The sequence below is a fragment of the Bos indicus x Bos taurus genome, chromosome 10 (genome assembly GCF_003369695.1).
Source record: "Bos indicus x Bos taurus breed Angus x Brahman F1 hybrid chromosome 10, Bos_hybrid_MaternalHap_v2.0, whole genome shotgun sequence".
In the NCBI taxonomy this organism is placed as follows: domain Eukaryota; kingdom Metazoa; phylum Chordata; class Mammalia; order Artiodactyla; family Bovidae; genus Bos; species Bos indicus x Bos taurus.
Window position 1 is genome coordinate 75,091,856 of NC_040085.1, and position 18,107 is coordinate 75,109,962.

Below are 18,107 nucleotides of genomic sequence, written 5' to 3' on the forward strand. Positions count from 1 at the left end.
GAACTTGTCCAGCACTCTGCCTGCTGCTATCCAGGGCTTGGGAGCAGAATAGGGGCGGGGGGTGTTGTCTCACTGCTTACTGGCTCTGGAGCTTTTGATGTCACTATGCGAAATGTTTTTTGTATTTATGTATCTTTATTAGATAGGAGATAAAACTCAAATCTCATGAGGCTGCTCAGAGCCCTTGGAGGTTTTTTCTTTGTTAAAAGTAGGTACTAAAAAAACACAACAAAACTAAGATCATGGCTTCCAGTCCCATCACTTCATACCAAATAGAAGGGGAAAAAGTGGAAGCAGTGGCTGACAATTTTCTTGGGCTCCAAAATCACTGCAGAGGGCGACTGCAGCCATGAAATTAAAAGACACTTGTTCCTTGGAAGAAAAGCTATGACCAACCTAGACAGCATATTGAAAAACAGAGACATTACTTTGCCAACAAAGGTCCATATGATCAAAGCTATGGTTTTTCCAGAAGTCATGTACGGATGTGAGAGTTGGACTATTAAGAAAGCTGAGCACCAAAGAACTGATACTTTTGAATTGTGGTGCTGGAGATGACTCTTGAGTCCCTTGGACTGTAAGGAGATCAAACTAGTCAATCCTAAAGGAAATCAGTCCTGAATACTGATTGGAAGGACTGATGTGAAGGCTGAAGCTCCAATACTTTGGCTACCTGATGTGAGGAACTGACTCATTGGGAAAGACCCTGATGCTGGGAAAGATTGAAGGCAGCAAGAGAAGGGGACGGCAGAGGATGAGACGGTTAGATAGCATCACCTACTCAACGGACATGAATTTGAGCAAACTCTGGGAGATGGTGGAATACGGAAGAGCCTGGCATGCTGCAGTCCATGGGGTTGCAAAGAGTCAGACCTGACTTAGTGACTGAACAACAACGTTAAAAAATATTTACTTGGCCCCGGCCAGGTCTCAGCTGTGGCATGCAGGACACCTTTGGTCTTTGTTGCGGTGTGTAGGGTCTTTAATTGCAGCATGTGGACTCTTAGTCAAGGCATGTGGCATCTGGCTCCCTGACCAGGGGTCAAACCCAGGCCCCTTGCATTGGGAACTCGGATTCTTACCCACTGGACCACCAGGCAGTCCCTCTCTTGCTATTTGAAATTCTATGATCTGAGAACTTGCAGCCTTGACATCAACGGAAACGTGGCCGCCACCGAAGGCCTGACCGAGGAGATGAAGTTCTCAGGGAGGACATTTCAGCTCAGGATGAACTTGGAACCATGCTGGTATCAGAAGGGATGAGAAGAGGAAGGATAATTGATTGATAAATCACCCCAAAGAGAAGGTCGCCACGACCAACTGCAGTCCCTTGGAAGGCTGTCCTGGGAAGGGAAAGATGTCAGTTCTCGTGTTCACCCTGCTGTCTGAGACCATCTGTCAGCATCATTTCTTCCCATCTTCATTCAACAAATATTTATTGTGATTCTAGTGCATAAAGCCAAGCACCTACCGTGCGCTTATTATCCCTATCACTTACTGTTTTTTTTAATTGTGGTAAAATATACAGAACATAAAAGTTACCATTTTAACCATTTTTAAGTGTATAGTTCAATAGTACATAGTGTATTGTTCAACAGTGTATATTCACACTGTTGTACAACCTGTCTTCAGAGCTCTTCATCTTGGAGAACTGAAACTCCACATCCCTCCTGTTTTGTGGATCTTAATTCCCTGACCAGGGCTTAAAACCATGCCCCCAGCCATGGCGGTGTGACACCTTAATCGCTGGACTCCAGGGAAGTCCTTCATGCCCAGTAAACAACTCTCCACTTCCCCTCCCCACCAGCTTCTGGCAACCACCATTCTATCAACACTTTCTGTCTTTATGAATTTGATGACTTTAGTTACCTCGTATAACTTAATCATACAATATTTGTCTTTTTTGTGATGGCTTATTCCACTTAGTATAATGTCCTCAAGATCCATCCATGCTGTAGCATGTGTAGGAATTTTCTTCCTCCTTAAGGGCTTCCCTGATATCTCAGTTGGTAAATAATCTGCCTGCAAAGCAGGAGACCCTGGTTCAATTCCTGGATCGGGAAGATCCACTGGAGAAAGGATAGGCTACCTACTCCAGTGTTCTTGGGCTTCCCTTGTGACTCAGCTGGTAAACAATCCGCCTGCAATGAGGGAGACCTGGGTTCGACCCCTGGGTCGGGAAGATCCCCTGGAGAAGGGAACGGCTACCAACTCCAGTATTCTGGCCTGGAGAACTCCATGGACTGTACAGTCCTTGGAGTTGCAAAGGGTTGAACACGACTGAGTGACTTTCACTTTCACTTAAGGCTGAATAATATCTTATCCTACTTTTAAAAAGAAAAATAAAATGAAGCGGTATCTTATTTTTTCTGATAGATTGCTGGCCAGTGGTAAGGGCCCTGGCTGTCTTAAAGGATGAGAGTCATATCTAAGAGGAAGTTGTATGCCTATGCTTCCCTTTCTCCAGGTTTCTCCTCGTGGGGCCTTGTGTTGAGGGATGCCTTGGTGTTCACTTCCTCCGTATCCCCAGCAGGTGGCAGCATGCTCTGAGCTGGGCTGCAAAACCGGTGGGAAAGTGAATCAAGGCTCTCGGAGGGCTTTGTGACACTCCTGAGGTTCTGCATTATTGCTGTGAGTCTCCCAGCGGTTCTCCCCTTTAAGATATGAAACAAAAGTCTCTGCTTCAGCCATCATCTTTCGGCTCTGTTTTGTACCATCCACCTTCACACTGATTTATTTTTTGTTCTCACAATATCCCTCTCCTTGATTACAGAACACTGAACCTCAAGGTCACACAGCTTCTTTTTTTTTAAGATTTGAAAGAAAAAAAAAGGTTTGTTTGCTTATTTATTTATTTTTGGCTGCGCTGGGTCTTTGTTGCTGTGCATGGGTTTTCTCTAGTTGTGGTGAGCAGGGGCGATTTCATAGTTGCGGTTCAAGGGCTTCTCAGTGTGGTGGCTTCTTTTGTTGCAGAGGACAGGCTCTAGGCGTATGGGCTTCAGTAGCTGAGGTTCTCGGGCTTAGTTGCCTTGAAGCATGTGGGATCTTCTGGGAGCAGGGATTGAACCTGTGTCCCCTGCATCGGCAGGCAGATACTTAACCATTGGACCACCAGGAGTCCCACAAAGCTTCTAAGTGGAGTTTCAGGTAGTGGAGTTCATGGCTAATGTCCTTTCTAGCATATGTAAATATTAGTATGTAATTTTAGAATGTAAAATATTGTATGAATATGTAAATTTTTACATGTAAATTATTTTTAGTGAGTTTCCTCCCTCCTTTCTTTCCTTCAACAAGTATGTGGAGCTCTTCTATGTTCCATTTGAATGCAGAGTTCCAAAGAATAGCAAGGAGAGATAAGAGAGCCTTCCTCTGTGATCAATGCAAAGAAATAGAGGAAAACAATAGAATGGGAAAGACTAAAAATCTCTTCCAGAAAATTAGGGATACCAAGGGAACATTTCATGCAAAGATGGGCACAATATAAAGACAGAAATGATATGGACCTAATAGAAGCAGAATATATTGAGAAGAGGTGCCAAGAATACACTGAACTATAAAAAAGATCTTCATGACCCAGATAATCACGATGGTGTGATCATCCACCTAGAGCCAGACATCCTGGAATGCGAAGTCAAGTGGGCCTTAGGAAGTATCACTATGAACAAAGCTAGTGGAGGTGATGGAATTCCAGTTGAGCTATTTCAAATCCTAAAAGATTGCACTCATCTCACACGCTAGCAAAGTAGTGCTCAAAATTCTCCAAGCCAGGCTTCAACAGTACATGAAGCATGAACTTCCAAATGTTCAAGCTGGATTTAGAAAAGGCAGAGGAACCAGAGATCAAATTGCCAACATCTGCTGGATTATTGAAAAAGCAAGAGAATTCCAGAAAAACATCTACTGACCTGCCTCCTGAGAAATCTGTATGCAGGTCAAGATGCAACAGTTAGAACTGGACATGGAACAACAGACTGGTTCCAAATAGGAAAAGGAGTACGTCAAGGCTGTATATTGTCACCCTGCTTATTTAACTTATATGCAGAGTACATCATGAGAAACGCTGGACTGGAAGAAACACAAGCTGGGATCAAGATTGCCGAGAGAAATACCAATATCCTCAGATATGCAGATGACACCACCCTTATGGCAGAAAGTGAAGAAGAACTAAAGAGACTCTTGATGAAAGTGAAAGAGGAGAGGGAAAAAGTTGGCTTAAAGCTCAGCATTCAGAAAACGAAGATCATGGCATCTGGTCCCATCACTTCATGGGAAATAGATGGGGAAAGAGTGGAAACAGTGTCAGACTTTATTTTTCTGGGCTCCAAAATCACTGCAGATGGTGACTGCAGCCATGAAATTAAAAGATGCTTACTCCTTGGAAGGAAAGTTATGACCAACCTAGATAGCATATTCAAAAGCAGAGACATTACTTTGCCAACAAAGGTCCATCTAGTCAAGGCTATGGTTTTTCAAGTAGTCATGTATGGATGTGAGAGTTGGGCTATAAAGAAAGTTGAGCCCCAAAGAATTGATGCTTTTGAACCGTGGTGTTGAAGAAGACTCTTGAGAGTCCCTTGGACTGCAAGGAGATCCAACCAGCCCATCCAAAAGGAAATTAGTCCTGAATATTCACTGAAAGGACTGATGCTGAAGCTGAAACTCCAATACTTTGGCCACCTGATACCAAGAACTGACTCATTGGAAAAGACCCCAATGCTGGGAAAGATTGAAGGCAGGAGGAGAAGGGGATGACAGAGGATGAGATGGTTGGATGGCATCACCGATTTAATGGAAATGAGTTTGAGTAAGCTCCGGGAGTTGGTGATGGAAAGGGAGGCCTGGTGTGCTGCAGTCCATGGGGTCGCAAAAGAGTCAGACATGACTGAGCAACTGAACTGAACTTCTATGTTCAGGGCCTCAAGAGTCTCTAGGAAGATATTTGCTGTCATAGGTTCTTGGGGGATTGACTCAGCTGCTTGGTAACTGACAGTCTCCCTAGAATCCTTCCTTTCTCAAAATCTGGCTTGTCCAGGGTAGCAGGCCCTGAGGGTCAGAACTTTTCATCCTGAGGGCTTGGCAAAGCAACCATGCCTTTTCTTGCTGCCTCTAACCATTTCCAGTCTGGCATTTCCTGACCTTCACCTTCCTTTACCCTCCCCTCCCCGTGGCCCTCCCACCCCCAGCCCAGTGTCCTCTGAAACAGAAATATTCTCTCCGGGAGGAGGCTGCTCACGGGAAGGTCCTGGGCTGAATCTAGAGGCCTGGGTGTTCCTGTAAAGCCAGTGATTAACACTGAGAGAGGGGCAAGCCAGCCGACCTCCCCTTGATTAAATGAGGGTGTGGAATTTGTTGTTGTTCAGTTGCTCAGTTGTGTTCGACTCTTTTCGACATCATGGACTGCAGCCCACCAGCTTCCCTGTCCTTCACAACCTCCCAGAGTTTGCTCAAACTCATGTCCTTTAGCGGATGATGCCATCCAACCATCTCTTCCTCTGTCGTCCCCTTCTCCTCCTGCCTTCAATCTTTCCCAGCATCAGGGTCTTTTCTAGTGAGTCAGCTCTTCACATCAGGTGGCCAAAGCATTGGAGCTTCAGCTTCAGCATCAGTGCTTCCAGTGACTATTCAGGGTGATTTCCTTCAGGATTGACTGGTTTGATCTCAGTTGTAGACCTATGCAAATTAAGACACAGAGAGGGAGGGGATTTCTTCAGATGAGGCAAGTAGAGGTGGATGGGTGGTGACTGGGAAGAATTCACTTGGAAAGAAGGAGGGCCCATCGGGACACTTCTGGTTGCTGTGACAGAACACACTGGCTTCAGAGGCTGGGAAGGACTCTGAGTCAGAGTATGAGTCACAGGATCCAGGGCTTAGGGCCTAGAACTGAGGACTCTTGTCACTGGGATGTTCGCTCTCTTCTCTGCTTATGTATTTGCTTCTATTGGTGTGTTGACCTCGCTCTCACTGCAAACATCTGGCTGGCCACTCCCAGCCCCAGCTTGGGAAGGAGGGTTACTTTCTTGACATTCCCTGTATTCATCCCAAGGAATGAATCGGTCCCCATGCTTACCACTTGGTTCAATCACTGCTGTGGGTGGGGAGAATTGGATCTGTGATTGGTCAGGCAATGCTGCTGCTGCTGCTAAGTCACTTCAGTCGTGTCTGACTCTGTGCGACCCCATAGACGGCAGCCCACCAGGCTCCCCCGTCCCTGGGATTCTCCAGGCAAGAACACTGGAGTGGGTTGCCGTTTCCTTCTCCAATGCATGAAAGTGAAAAGTGAAAGTGAAGTCACTCAGTCGTGTCCGACTCTTAGCGACCCCATGGACTGCAGCCCACCAGGCTCCTCCGTCCATGGGATTTTCCAGGCAAGAGTACTGGAGTGGGGTGCCATTGCCTTCTCTGGTCAGGCAATGCAATATATTATATATTTATATATTATATATTTATATTATATATATTCTATGTTATATATTATATTATATATATTATATATTAAATATAACATAATTTAGGAGGCGAGTGGAAACAATAAGTGCAGGGGACAGCGGCAGAGGAGTGTGTGTGGAGTGGGTTGTGGGTCTGTGTGTGTGTGTTGGGGAGGGTGTGGGTATGTGTGTGAACTACAGCCGGCTGGGACTGTTGCATCATGGGACAAGCATTGTTGACGAGTTGATGAGTAGCGGTAACAGCAGGACCACGTCTCTCTGGGCTCCGGAAGCCCGGGGTCAGCAGTGGTTGTCATGGCAACAGCCTGATGGGAATGTCTTAAGGAAAAGACTAAGGCTGGAATGTTTTGAATGGTATTTGCCTATAGATGAGCACCTCTCTTGCTAAGAGCCAAAGAAAGACCCACCCCAGCTACTTGGGTTGTCTCACTCTGAGTGGGGGAGGGCGGGATGGAGTTTGAGTTTCCCTCTGAGGCTGCAGGGGACAGGTGGCCCTAGTTCTGCCTGTTACAGGCTAACAAAGACGTGTGTTCTGCACTCTGAGAGCTCACAAGATGCAAATATGCTGTGATGAGGTGCCTGGGGCTGGTGAAATATCCTCCCATGTGGACTCCCCGATTCCAGCCTTCCTCCTCCGGCTGCTGCCCACGTAGTCTTTCTAGCAAGTAAATCCCATCAGGCTGCTTCTCTGCTTAAGTCCTGTGGTGGCCGCTGATTCTTGATAGACTAAAGCTCAAGTACCTGAACTTGACATTCCTTGTCCTCATGATCTTGCCTTCTCTGGACTCTCTGCTTCACTGTCCCTCTCCTCCACTCACACTCCTTGCAAATCTGTATTCCCAGATGGCTTCATGCCTCAGTACCTTTGCATGTGCTGTGTGCTTGGACTATCTTCCTGCTTCCACTGGAGAACGTTAGCACCTTCTTTAAACAAGGTGGGTAATGGCTCCTCCCATCTGCATGTCTCTCAGACTAGGAGAGCACCAGCCAAGAGGTTGAGCTTGAGCCTCTTGAGCCACACTTGTCCCTCTGGGTGCACGAGGCCGTGGCCAGGCCTGCCCAGCCCATCTGGCGACCCCTGGCCAGGTGGGACAGCTTTCCCTTTAGAGACAAGCAGACCCAAGATAAATTAAAAAACTCTCTCCTTAGGTTTTTTTGACCTTCAGAAAGGGGCCTCATCTTTTCACCTGACAAAGACTTGATGAACATCCCTTATGTATTAGACACTGTTCTAGACACTTGGATACACTGGTAAACAAAACAGACAAAAACCCCTGCCCTCAAGGAGCTTGTGTTCTAGCAGGGGAGACAGACAGTAAAAAACAAATATAAGAAAAAAGATAAATAATTTATTAAAAGGCACCGAGGGCTATGGTGAATAGGACAAGTTGAGCAAGGTAAGGGAGTCTGGGTGTCCCAGGAAGGGAGAGAGGGAAGGTTGCAATAGTAATAAAGAAACAGGATCAGTCTGCTGCTGCTGCTGCTGCTAAGTTGCTTCAGTCGTGTCTGACTCTGTGCAACCCCATAGACGGCAGCCCACCAGGCTCCCCCGTCCTTGGGATTCTCCAGGCAAGAACACTGGAGTGGGTTGCCATTTCCTTCTCCAATGCATGAAACTGAAAAGTGAAAGTAAAGTCGCTCAGTCATGTCCGACTCTTTGCGACCCCATGGACTGCAGCCTACCAGGCTCCTCCGTCCATGGGGTTTTCCAGGCAACAGTACTGGAGTGGGTTGCCATTGCCTTCTCCACATCAGTCGGCTAAGGCTGCCATAACAAAATGCCCCAGACCTGGCGGCTTCAACCACAGAAATCTATTTCCCACTGCTCTGGAGCCTGGGAAGTCCAAGATGAAGGTGCAAACTAGGTTTCATTCTGAGGTCCCTTCTCTCTCCTTGTTGGTGGCTGCCATCTCCCTGTGTGCTCACATGACCTCTTCTTTGTGTGTGTGAGGAAAGAGAGCTCCAGGATCTCTTCCTATTTTTTTTTTTTTTTTTTTGACATCATTGTTCATGTATTATCTGCCATGGGGCATGTGGGCTCTTAGTTCCCTGATGGGAGATTGAACCCATGTCCCTTGCATTCGAAGAATTGAGTCTTAACCACTGGACCAACAGGCAAGTCCCTCTTCCTCTTTTTAAAAGGATACCAGCTCTATTGGAATAAGGTCCCATTCTCATCATATCACTTAATCTTTATTACCTCCTTATAAGCTACTGAAGCTGAAGCTCCAATACTTTGGCCACCTGATGCAAAGAGCCAACTCATTGGAAAAAGCCCCGAGGCTAGGAAAGATTGAAAGCAAAAGAAGGCAGCAGAGGATGAGATGGTTGGATAGCACCACTGACTCAATGGACATGAATTTGAGCAAACTCCAGGAGATAGTGAAGGACAGGGAAGCCTGGTGTGCTGCAGTTCATGGAGTCAAAAAGAGCTGGACATAATTTAGCAATGAACAACAATAAAGCTTCATTTCCAAATACTGTCACATTGAGTGTTCAGGCTTCAACATATGAATTCAGAGGGAGGGTGGGGAACACAATTCAGTCCAAAATGAGCCTTGCTGAGAAAGCAAAATTTGAGGATGGGATTGTAGGAGGTGAGGGAATTGGAATATCTGGTGGGGAGGGCATTCCAGGCAATAGAATGGCTGCAGCAAAGAGCCTGGGGTGGGGATATGCCCACAAGTTAGAAGAATTGAAAGGCGGCCAGGGTGGCTGGGTTGGGTAAGCAGGGCACAGTAGTAGGAGATGAGGTTAAAGGGGTGATGGACCAGATCATGCAGGGTCTTGCGGACCACGTGAGGCTTTTCCTAGGCGAGAGATGGGAGCTGATTCTGCTTCCAAATCTCTGACCTTTAAAGTGAAAAGTATAAAAATCTGAGATGCGAGCCCAAAGTTTATATTCTGATCACCCTCTGGTTTCCAGTCTCCAGGAGCAGAGGTTCCCCTACCACCGTGCCCCGTTTTGTTCCAGGAGGGGCGTTGCCTGCCGCTCCCCCTCCCTGTGAGTCCCCTTGGCAGCCTCCCGCACCCCCATTCCCTGGCTTCCCTCCAGGTGACTTTTCTCACCTGCTCAGGCCAAAGGAGCGGCAGTCAGCCTTCCCAGCTGAGGGCAGTATACACTGGCCCGGGAGTGTGGCTCCACTCAGATCCCCAGGAAAGCAGCCCTCGGGAAAACAGTCTCACTCTTCCCCATGACTCAGCGCTGGGGATGCTCACGACTCATTTTTCTCACTCGCAGCAGAGACAAAGCCTTGGAGGCGTCACAGGATAATTAATAGTGAGAAAACTCCCAGAGATGCCCCACTTGTCCTCCCAGCAGCTTGGGAAAGAGACCATTAGGTCCTCTGCTGCTGATTAGTCAGTTGTGTCTGACTCTTTGTGACCTCAAGGACTGTAGCCCACTAGGCTCCTCTGTCCATGGAAGGAAACTGGAAAAAAGTTGCTGTCTGCATAGACTGTAGAGGTAGAAACCAGGAGAGGCCAGAATGAGTCACCTTTTTGAAGGCTGGAAAGGAACCAAAGGAGAGGGATTATTCTTTATCTTGGGTCATCCTCCCCAACCCTTACCTCTCCCTTCGCAGCACCGTGTGGTCACCGGACACCCTCCTCCAGTTTCCCTCGACTCCCTGCAGAGGGTCCTTATCTTTCCTTCTACAGCTGAATGGATCTTTCTGCATTCAGTGAGATGCCATGTTTCACCTTCAGATCCACTCTGAGAATTCAAACACAGGGGAAAAAAAATCACTCTTCCACTCTTTGAATTTTGTGTTAATTATTTCTGAAATTCTGCCTCTCCCCACCCCCCGGAGTCCACCCACGAACAGGCTGGCAATATCGGCATAGAGCCTGGCACTCCCAATGCTTGTGGAATTGATTTCACTGCCAAGTGAGAAGGTCCACTTGAAGAGGTGACCCGAAAACAGTGATTCACCACGGCGTGGGAGTGGAGGGGAACCTGCTTCTGGGAGGGTAGGGTGTCAGCATGAGGACTGGGTGTCACAGAGCTTGCAAATACATCCAATATTCTAATATAATTTAAAATAATGATCACCATCCAGCATTTCTGGCCTTCTGACCACAGATAGTAGTAAAGCACACTGGAGTCTTTTTGGACCATGAGTTTAAAAATGTCAAGAATCAGAGCCCAAGAGATTGTTTGCTGGAACCTTCCTTGGCAGTGGGGATGAAGTCTCCCCTGAAGGATAGAGTTGGTCCTTGGGACAGTGACCACAGTGCAACCAATCATGGAAAGAACTGCTGCTCCCTGGGGCTGGCAGCCTGGATGCGTGGGGCAGTTCTTAGGGGTTTGGCTCACTGTGAGTCTTATTAAGGAAACCCATGTCCAATGTGTGCACAACACCAGATAAATTGCATCTAACTTATTTTCTTGGTAGAAAAACATGGAGGACAGAAAAAGGAGAGGCAATAGACCGTCAGGAGAGTGAGGGTTCCCAAGATGCTCAGAGAGAAAGAGACTGTGGATAAGAAGGGCCCAACATGCAGTAGCCATGCAAGTGTGGTGGAGTAATAGGTGATGGCCTGTGAGGCTGACCAATACCCACTGGTTTCACTCTTCTTACAAGGAAATCCTCTGGTCTCTCCCCAGGTCCCTTGAGTGGATGTGGGCTCTGTGCAAATGATGGGGGGCACTTTTCCAATGTAAAGAATGCATGCTCATCTGGACCAGGGGACTGGCTGATGTGAACTTCTTTCCCATGGTGGATTAACTTCTGAAAGGGTTTTGGAACTGCTGAGTTAAGGACCAGACTGGGAGTCCTGACAACTCCACCACAGGGTGGAGGATGCCAGGAGTCTGACTGGAGGGAGGCTGTGGGACTCAGATTCTAGAACAAGCATGCTAACTGCAGACAACCACCTATCTGCAGCAAAGAACCAGCACCAGGCAGTCTACCACCGAAGGGTGGTTCTGCATGGTATTGCCAGAGTACGTTCTGTTTCTGACAAGCATTTAGGTAACTGGCAGGCTGGGACTGTATTTCACACACAGTGTGCCCTTCCAGGGAACCTGAGGCAGCCGGAATGGGCTTGTTGCCCATCTGCACTCCAGGGAGAGCGTCCTGAAATGGGGACTGGTGGCTCCGCAATGATGGCCAGTATTGTGAGGCTCCTTGCTGTTGACAGCACGCCTTTACCTCCAGTGCCTCGGGCCCTAAAGAAACAGGGTGGTGCTTTTCCAGTTTCAGTTTTAAAGTTGAAGAAACAGAGATGAGAGAGTGCCAGGTTCAAGAGAAGTTTGAAATCTCACTCTGCCCAGCCCTGCCCATCCTCCCCTCTAGTCCCCAGGAATAGGATGTTACCAGGGGTGATCAAGGGCCTGGGGAGGCAGGCAGCGCTCTGGGCCTGCAGGATGGGCAGGGCGCCTCCTCGCGCCCTTCTCCATGCCTGGGACTTCTCTCCCTGAGTGAGCCTGAGAAATGTGGGTTGGACATGCTCTGTCTGGGTCTTGGACAGAAATTCTTGCTCACGTTTCCTTGAATGCTTTTCCTGGGACTCACCTTTCCTTGCTATGGGACTGTTAAGTAGTTTCAGGATTCAGAAGGAAAAAATAAGCTCCTTCAGTGAGCCCTCAGCCTACAATAGGGAGTCTCTTACATAGGGCAGCCTGGTCCACTTGGACAAACGAGTTTCAGTACTCAAGAGTCTACATTTGTTTGCCCTGGGATAGGATAGGATTTTTTTTTAAATTCTATACACCTCATTTATTTAGAGTGAGAGATGAACAGTAAAAAGTACATTTACTTAAAAAGCAAAAGAATGCCAAGATAGTAAGCTGAGATCCCACCCATGGTGGAAGTGGGAGGGTCTTTGGCCAGACACTGTCACCCTTATCCGGATAAAGTCACCCTGCTCAAACCACACATCAGTGACCCGCCCAAGGTCCCACCGCCATGATAAGTAGAACCGGAGCTGAAATTCAGCCAGGTCTCCATCTTTTTCCTTCTATCTCTTCTAGTCTTGAGACAAAGCCAAGACAAAATGGGAGGATGGGGGATGGCCCTGCAGCCTTGGGCATTCCGGGAGGAGCTCTGCACGCTTGGGGTCAAGGTTGGTTCCACGGTGGACAAGCTCCACACTCAGTTGTTACTCTCTTGCAGCTGCCCTGTGAGGCGTGTTGGCTTGGCACCACAACCTGACCACCTCTCTTCCCTCAGTGCCTGTTCCCCGCATGAGCTGAAGCCCTTGGGATCTTCTGAGACTGCTTGAAGGAGGAAATTTGTTCTATACCTAACTTTCCTCCCGCCTTGTTTCCCCCCTCCCCGTCCTCCTTCCTTTTATCTTCCTACTCTCCCTCCTCCCTCCCATGCATGCACTCAAATCTAAGCAGATGCATGCCTGCAGCATCCTATCTACTGTCTCCTGTAGGTTCAGAAGCTTCAGAAACTCAATACTTCCCCTGAGTTGAGAGCCATGCTGAATTATTCATAGGTCAAATCTGTTGCAAATTTCAAAGTGATTTTTTTTTCAAGGTTGTGGTTATGAGGCTGAGGGTGAAAGAATTAATGAATATGCCTAACTTTCAAGGAGGTCAGACATGCCCTCAGAAATCAGGTAGTGCAGGGTCTGTCTCATAAGGCCCTAGGACAAGCATACTGAAGAGAAATGCCCTGTGTAGTGATTCACAAAACCGTGGCCTTGGGTAGATAGAACTCCGGACTCCCTGAACTCTTCAATCAGTGGACTGATGGATTAAACACACCAGAAGATAGCTGGGACTCACCCAACCTCTACACCTGTCTAGAATCCATCTCCCCCTCAGCTGGGACCATTCAGGAGGGGATCAGGGTACCCAGAGTTTTCTGAAGTTTTACCCAGAGGCACTGGTTGGGGGCAGTGAGCTCCCCAGCCCTGAAAGTATTTGAGTTGGCCATGATGAACAAACACCAGGCATGTTGTTAGAGGGGCTCCTGCTTTGGGTAGTGTTGGACTAACTGTGGATGATTATTCAGAATTATCCTGTTGATCAGTTTGGGGGAAAAGATCATCCTTGTAACTGAGTGTCTTGAGATTCTAGAATGCAGTTACTAGGAATAATTTGATCTCAAAGCAGACTCTGATCATTGATTCTCAGACTCAGAAATGGTTGGCTTTATCTGATGTTCTTTCTTGGATTTACCTGCCAACTGTTGCCAATATGCTCTCTGCCTCCTATTCTTCATTCATTCCTTACAGTGCCTTCACCATTGGGCACCATTCTGCCAGAGACTCCCGAAGTCCCCTATAGCCTCCCTGACCTTCTAGTGGCTTTACGTAGAGGAACTGTAGCCTCATGGAGAGGTAAACAGGTCTGGAGTTGGGTGGACCTAGATCAGTATCTTGGCTTAACCTTTAAAGCTGTGTGACTTTGGGGAAATTACCTAACCTCTCTGACCTTCACTTTACGCTTCTGTAAAATTAGAATGGTAATACTTTTTATTTATATATAGAACTGTGAGGTTTAAATGAAATAATGTAGTTAATGTATTTAGTCTACTGTATGGTACATCCTTTCCCAAGTCCGTTGTACTCTCTTTTGCCTCCTGCCCTTGACTATGATACATGCATAGACAGTTCTGTCCCCACTGTGATAGAGACTTCTAATTGTTCACTAGTGTCCATTCCCCCCTTCTTCCCTCTTAGTTTTAGCTTGATACATGGCAGCTTAGCCAGAGTCTATATTCTCCAGCCTCTTTTGCAGCCCAGAGTGACCATATGACTAAGTTATGGCCCGTGAGATGGAAGCAAAAGTGAGGTATGCAGCTCCTACAAGAAGAAATTGTCTTTTGTGTTCTCTCTTTTCCTGAAATGTGAAAACCGTGCTGGTGAGTTGGCTTTGATTATACATGTGAGAGAAATGCCCTAGAAGATGGCAGAGTAAGCGAGAAGGAAGCTGGGTCCTGGAGCATCTACCCAGCCTGGATCATCTGCCTGCCTATGGAATACCATGCAAGAGAAAAGCAAGCCTCCCCTCAGCCTTCTGCTCATCCCTCAGGCCTCAGCTTAGATCTCAGTTCTCTAGGAAGCTGTTTCTGCTGCTCCCAGGACCAGCTTTCACCCGTGTCCTCACTGAAGCACACACCACAGAGTCTTACAAAGATCTACTGGCTTATTTGTAACCCTCACCACCCTGGCAGTGCTTTAAGGCAGGGACGGCAATCTCACACGCTCTCTGTTCTCGGGATCTGAAACACAGGAGGCACTCAGTGAGAGCTGATTAGATCAGCGGCAGGGCCACGCACCTGCAGACTGCCTTAGTTCTTCCCTGAAGGGACCTTCAACACTCCCACTGCTGAATCCCAAACAAAAGCTGAAGAACCAACCCCCATTCCTCTCTTCCTCCAAACATACTCAGGGCTTTCTTCCACAGTCCAGTAGTCCAGACCAGGCTCGGGAGAGTAGCACTCTCCCAGGGGTTTGTTGACTATGGCCAGATGCAATCCAGTACTGGACCCAGTCCATGGGAGTACATTTCCACAAGAGTCCTGCTATCAGGAGAAAGTAAAAAGTGAAAGTGAAGTCGCTCAGTCGTGTCCGACTCTTTGCAACCCCATGGACTGTAGCCTATCAGGCTCCTCCGTCCATGGGATTTTCCAGGCAAGAGTGCTGGAGCAGATTGCCATTTCCTTCTCTAGGGGATCTTCCCGACCCAGGAATCAAACCCGGGTCTCCCGCATTGCAGGCAGACACTTTACCGTCTGAGCCACCAGGGAAGCCATGAGCTCCACCCCAATGTGAGACCTGGGAGTGTTTTGATTCCCTGATGGCTCAGACAGTAAAGAACTCACCTGTAATGTAGGAGACCTGAAGTTCAATCCCTGGGTTGAGAAGATCTCCTGGAGAAGGGACTGGTTACCCACTCTAGTATTCTTGCCTGGAGAATTCCATGGATAGATGAGCCTGGTGAGCTACAGTCCATGGGGTCATAAAGAATAGGACATGACTGAGCAACTAACACTAACTAACCAACCCTCACTAGATTATCTTTGACTTGAAAGCCTGGGCAAAAAAATAGTCTTTTGGTAAAAATGGGGAAAACCCATACATCAATTTTAATTAGAAAAGATATGCAAGCTCTTTTGTATTTGTTTTCAATTTATATACATCAATGAGGTCTGTTTACAAACCTGGAGCAGGGCAGTCCTGGTGGATTTCTCGTCACTGAATGCACCATCCAACGGTCCAAGGCCTTGGCAGCTGACTTTGAATGCAGAGGCTCTGGCCTCCTGCCAGCCTTTCCTTGAAGACAGTTCCCAGGAGCGCTGGCCTTGGCAGCAGTTAGATGCTGTTGCTTTTCATTAGTGCTTCCTTGTCTTCTGCTAGACCTTTCTTTGGGGTACTCTATGTTGATGGCAGCTTTCATTGAGGTCTGTGAGTTCAAAAGATCACGGTTGGCCTGCCTCACTGTTCATCAGCCTCGGCTTTGGGGACCAAGCCCACGGCATCATCCAAATTTCCAAACATGCGGTGTTGTGATCCCACAGCCCAGGAGGCTCAGAAATTGTGTCAGCTTTCCTGAGAGCTTGGTAGGTTTAGCGAGCCCCAGTCCTAAGAAGCTGAGTTTACCCCAGACCAGGGGGATGTATCATTTAGCCTAGAAAGAATGAGATTGGTGCTTTTGAGAAGAGGAGTACCACCTCAGAGTGGGGCTTTTAGTCTCAGCCACAACCTTGACCACAACAAGGAGATTATGGTGGTTTGAGCGTTCCTGATGGAGAAGGCAATGGCACCCCACTCCAGTACTCTTGCCTGGAAAATCCCATGGACTGAGGAGCCTGGAAGGCTGCAGTCCATGGGGTTGCTGAGGGTCAGACATGACTGAGCGACTTCACTTTCAGTTTTCACTTTCCACTTTCATGCTTTGGAGAAAGAAATGGCAACCCACTCCAGTGTTATTGCTTGGAGAATCCCAGGGATGGGAGAGCCTGGTGGGCTGCTGTCTATGGGGTCACATGGAGTCAGACACGACTGAAGTGACTTAGCAGTAGCAGTAGCAGGCGTTCCTGGCGTTTGAGCCAGGATCTCACACACTTGTGGAGGGATACAAAGGGCTGAGCTTCCTCGGGTTCGGCCTCTGATGGGCCTTGTTCAGATATCCTCCCCAGTGGAGCACAGTGTGACGAGGGTGGGAGAGGAGGCCACCCTCAGATAAGCCATCAAGCAGAGTCCTCCAGGGCCTCCCCTGGGACTAGTTCGAGTTAGCTAATGTTGATCCTAGGACACTGTTTCAAAGTTCATGTTCACCTTACTTAAATGTGTTCAGGTGACAAGTCACGTGCAAATCATGAATCTTTTTGGTCTTAAACTTCAAAATACTCAATACACTTTGGTTTTAAATGGCTACCATTTTCGACTACATTGTATTAACAATTTAGATATCCAGAAGCACCAAAGTCTTTTTCTTAAGAAAAACAGCATGGGTGGAGGTTGGCTTGTTTGTTCAGTTGCTCAATCATGTCTGACTCTTTGTGACCCGTGGACTGCAGCACACCAGTCCTGCCCACTCCTCCCCATCTTCCAGAGTTTGCCCAAGTTCACGTCCATTGAATCGGTGATGCCATCCAACCATCTCATCCTCTGTCACCCTCCTCTCCTTCTGCCTTCAATCTTTCCCAGCAACAGGGTCCTAAAATTAAGGCAGTTTATGCTTAATTTTGTCTGTGAATTGACAAGAATCAATTCAGCTTTGGGGGAGCTTAGCTGAGGGTCCACGACCCCACTCTAATGGACTGTTAGGGTCTGTGATTTGGGTTGAATACAGACACCTCCAGCCGGCCTCTCTATCCCTTCTAGCAGTTTCTTACTGAGAATGAGGCTAAGAGAAATAGTTCAGCTCATAGTTACCTCTGTTTCGACAGACCCCAACTTTTAGAAGCACCTACTTTAAAAAAAAATGAAACAATGAAATTAATCATAAAAGCAGTTTATTGAGCTCACATTACTTGTCAGGCACTGTGCTATTCTCTCTTCACACTTTATCTCATGTAGCTCTTATGACACCTGAGACGTAGGTACTATTATTATGCCTGCTTTACAGATAAGGAAACTGAAGCTCAGAGAAATTATATAATTTGCTCAAGGTGATGCAAAGGCCAGGTTGTCTGTTCAGTTTTTTTATTTTTATTATTTATTTTTGGCTGTGCTGGGTCTTCATTGCTGGGCGTGGGCTTTCTCTAGTTGTGGTGAGAGGGGGCTACTCTTCACTGTGGTGCTTGGGCTTCTCCCTGTGGGGGCTTCTCTTGTTGCAGAGCACTGGTTCTAGGTGTGCAGGCTGCAGTAATTGCAGCACAGGCTTACTTACCCTGTGGCATGTGGGATCTTCCCGGACCAGGGATTGAGCCTGTGTCCCCTGTATTATAAGGTGGATTCTTAACTACTGGACTACCAGGGAACACTGACCACAGTTTTGACCACTACATAATTTTGCAAAAAGTTTGATTATTGGGACTCCCTTTGTGGTACGGTGGATAGGAATCCAGCTGACTTGGCCTCCCTAGGCCCCAGCCACTGGGTCAACCAGTTGCGTTGGCCAACTTGGCCTTCGTGGGGAGGCAGCTGGTCTACCCGGCTGCCAGGCCTGCAGAGGGCAAGTAGGCCTGCCAATGCAAGGGACACGGATTCGAGCCCTGGTCTGGGAAGATCCTACATGCCAAGGAGCAGCTA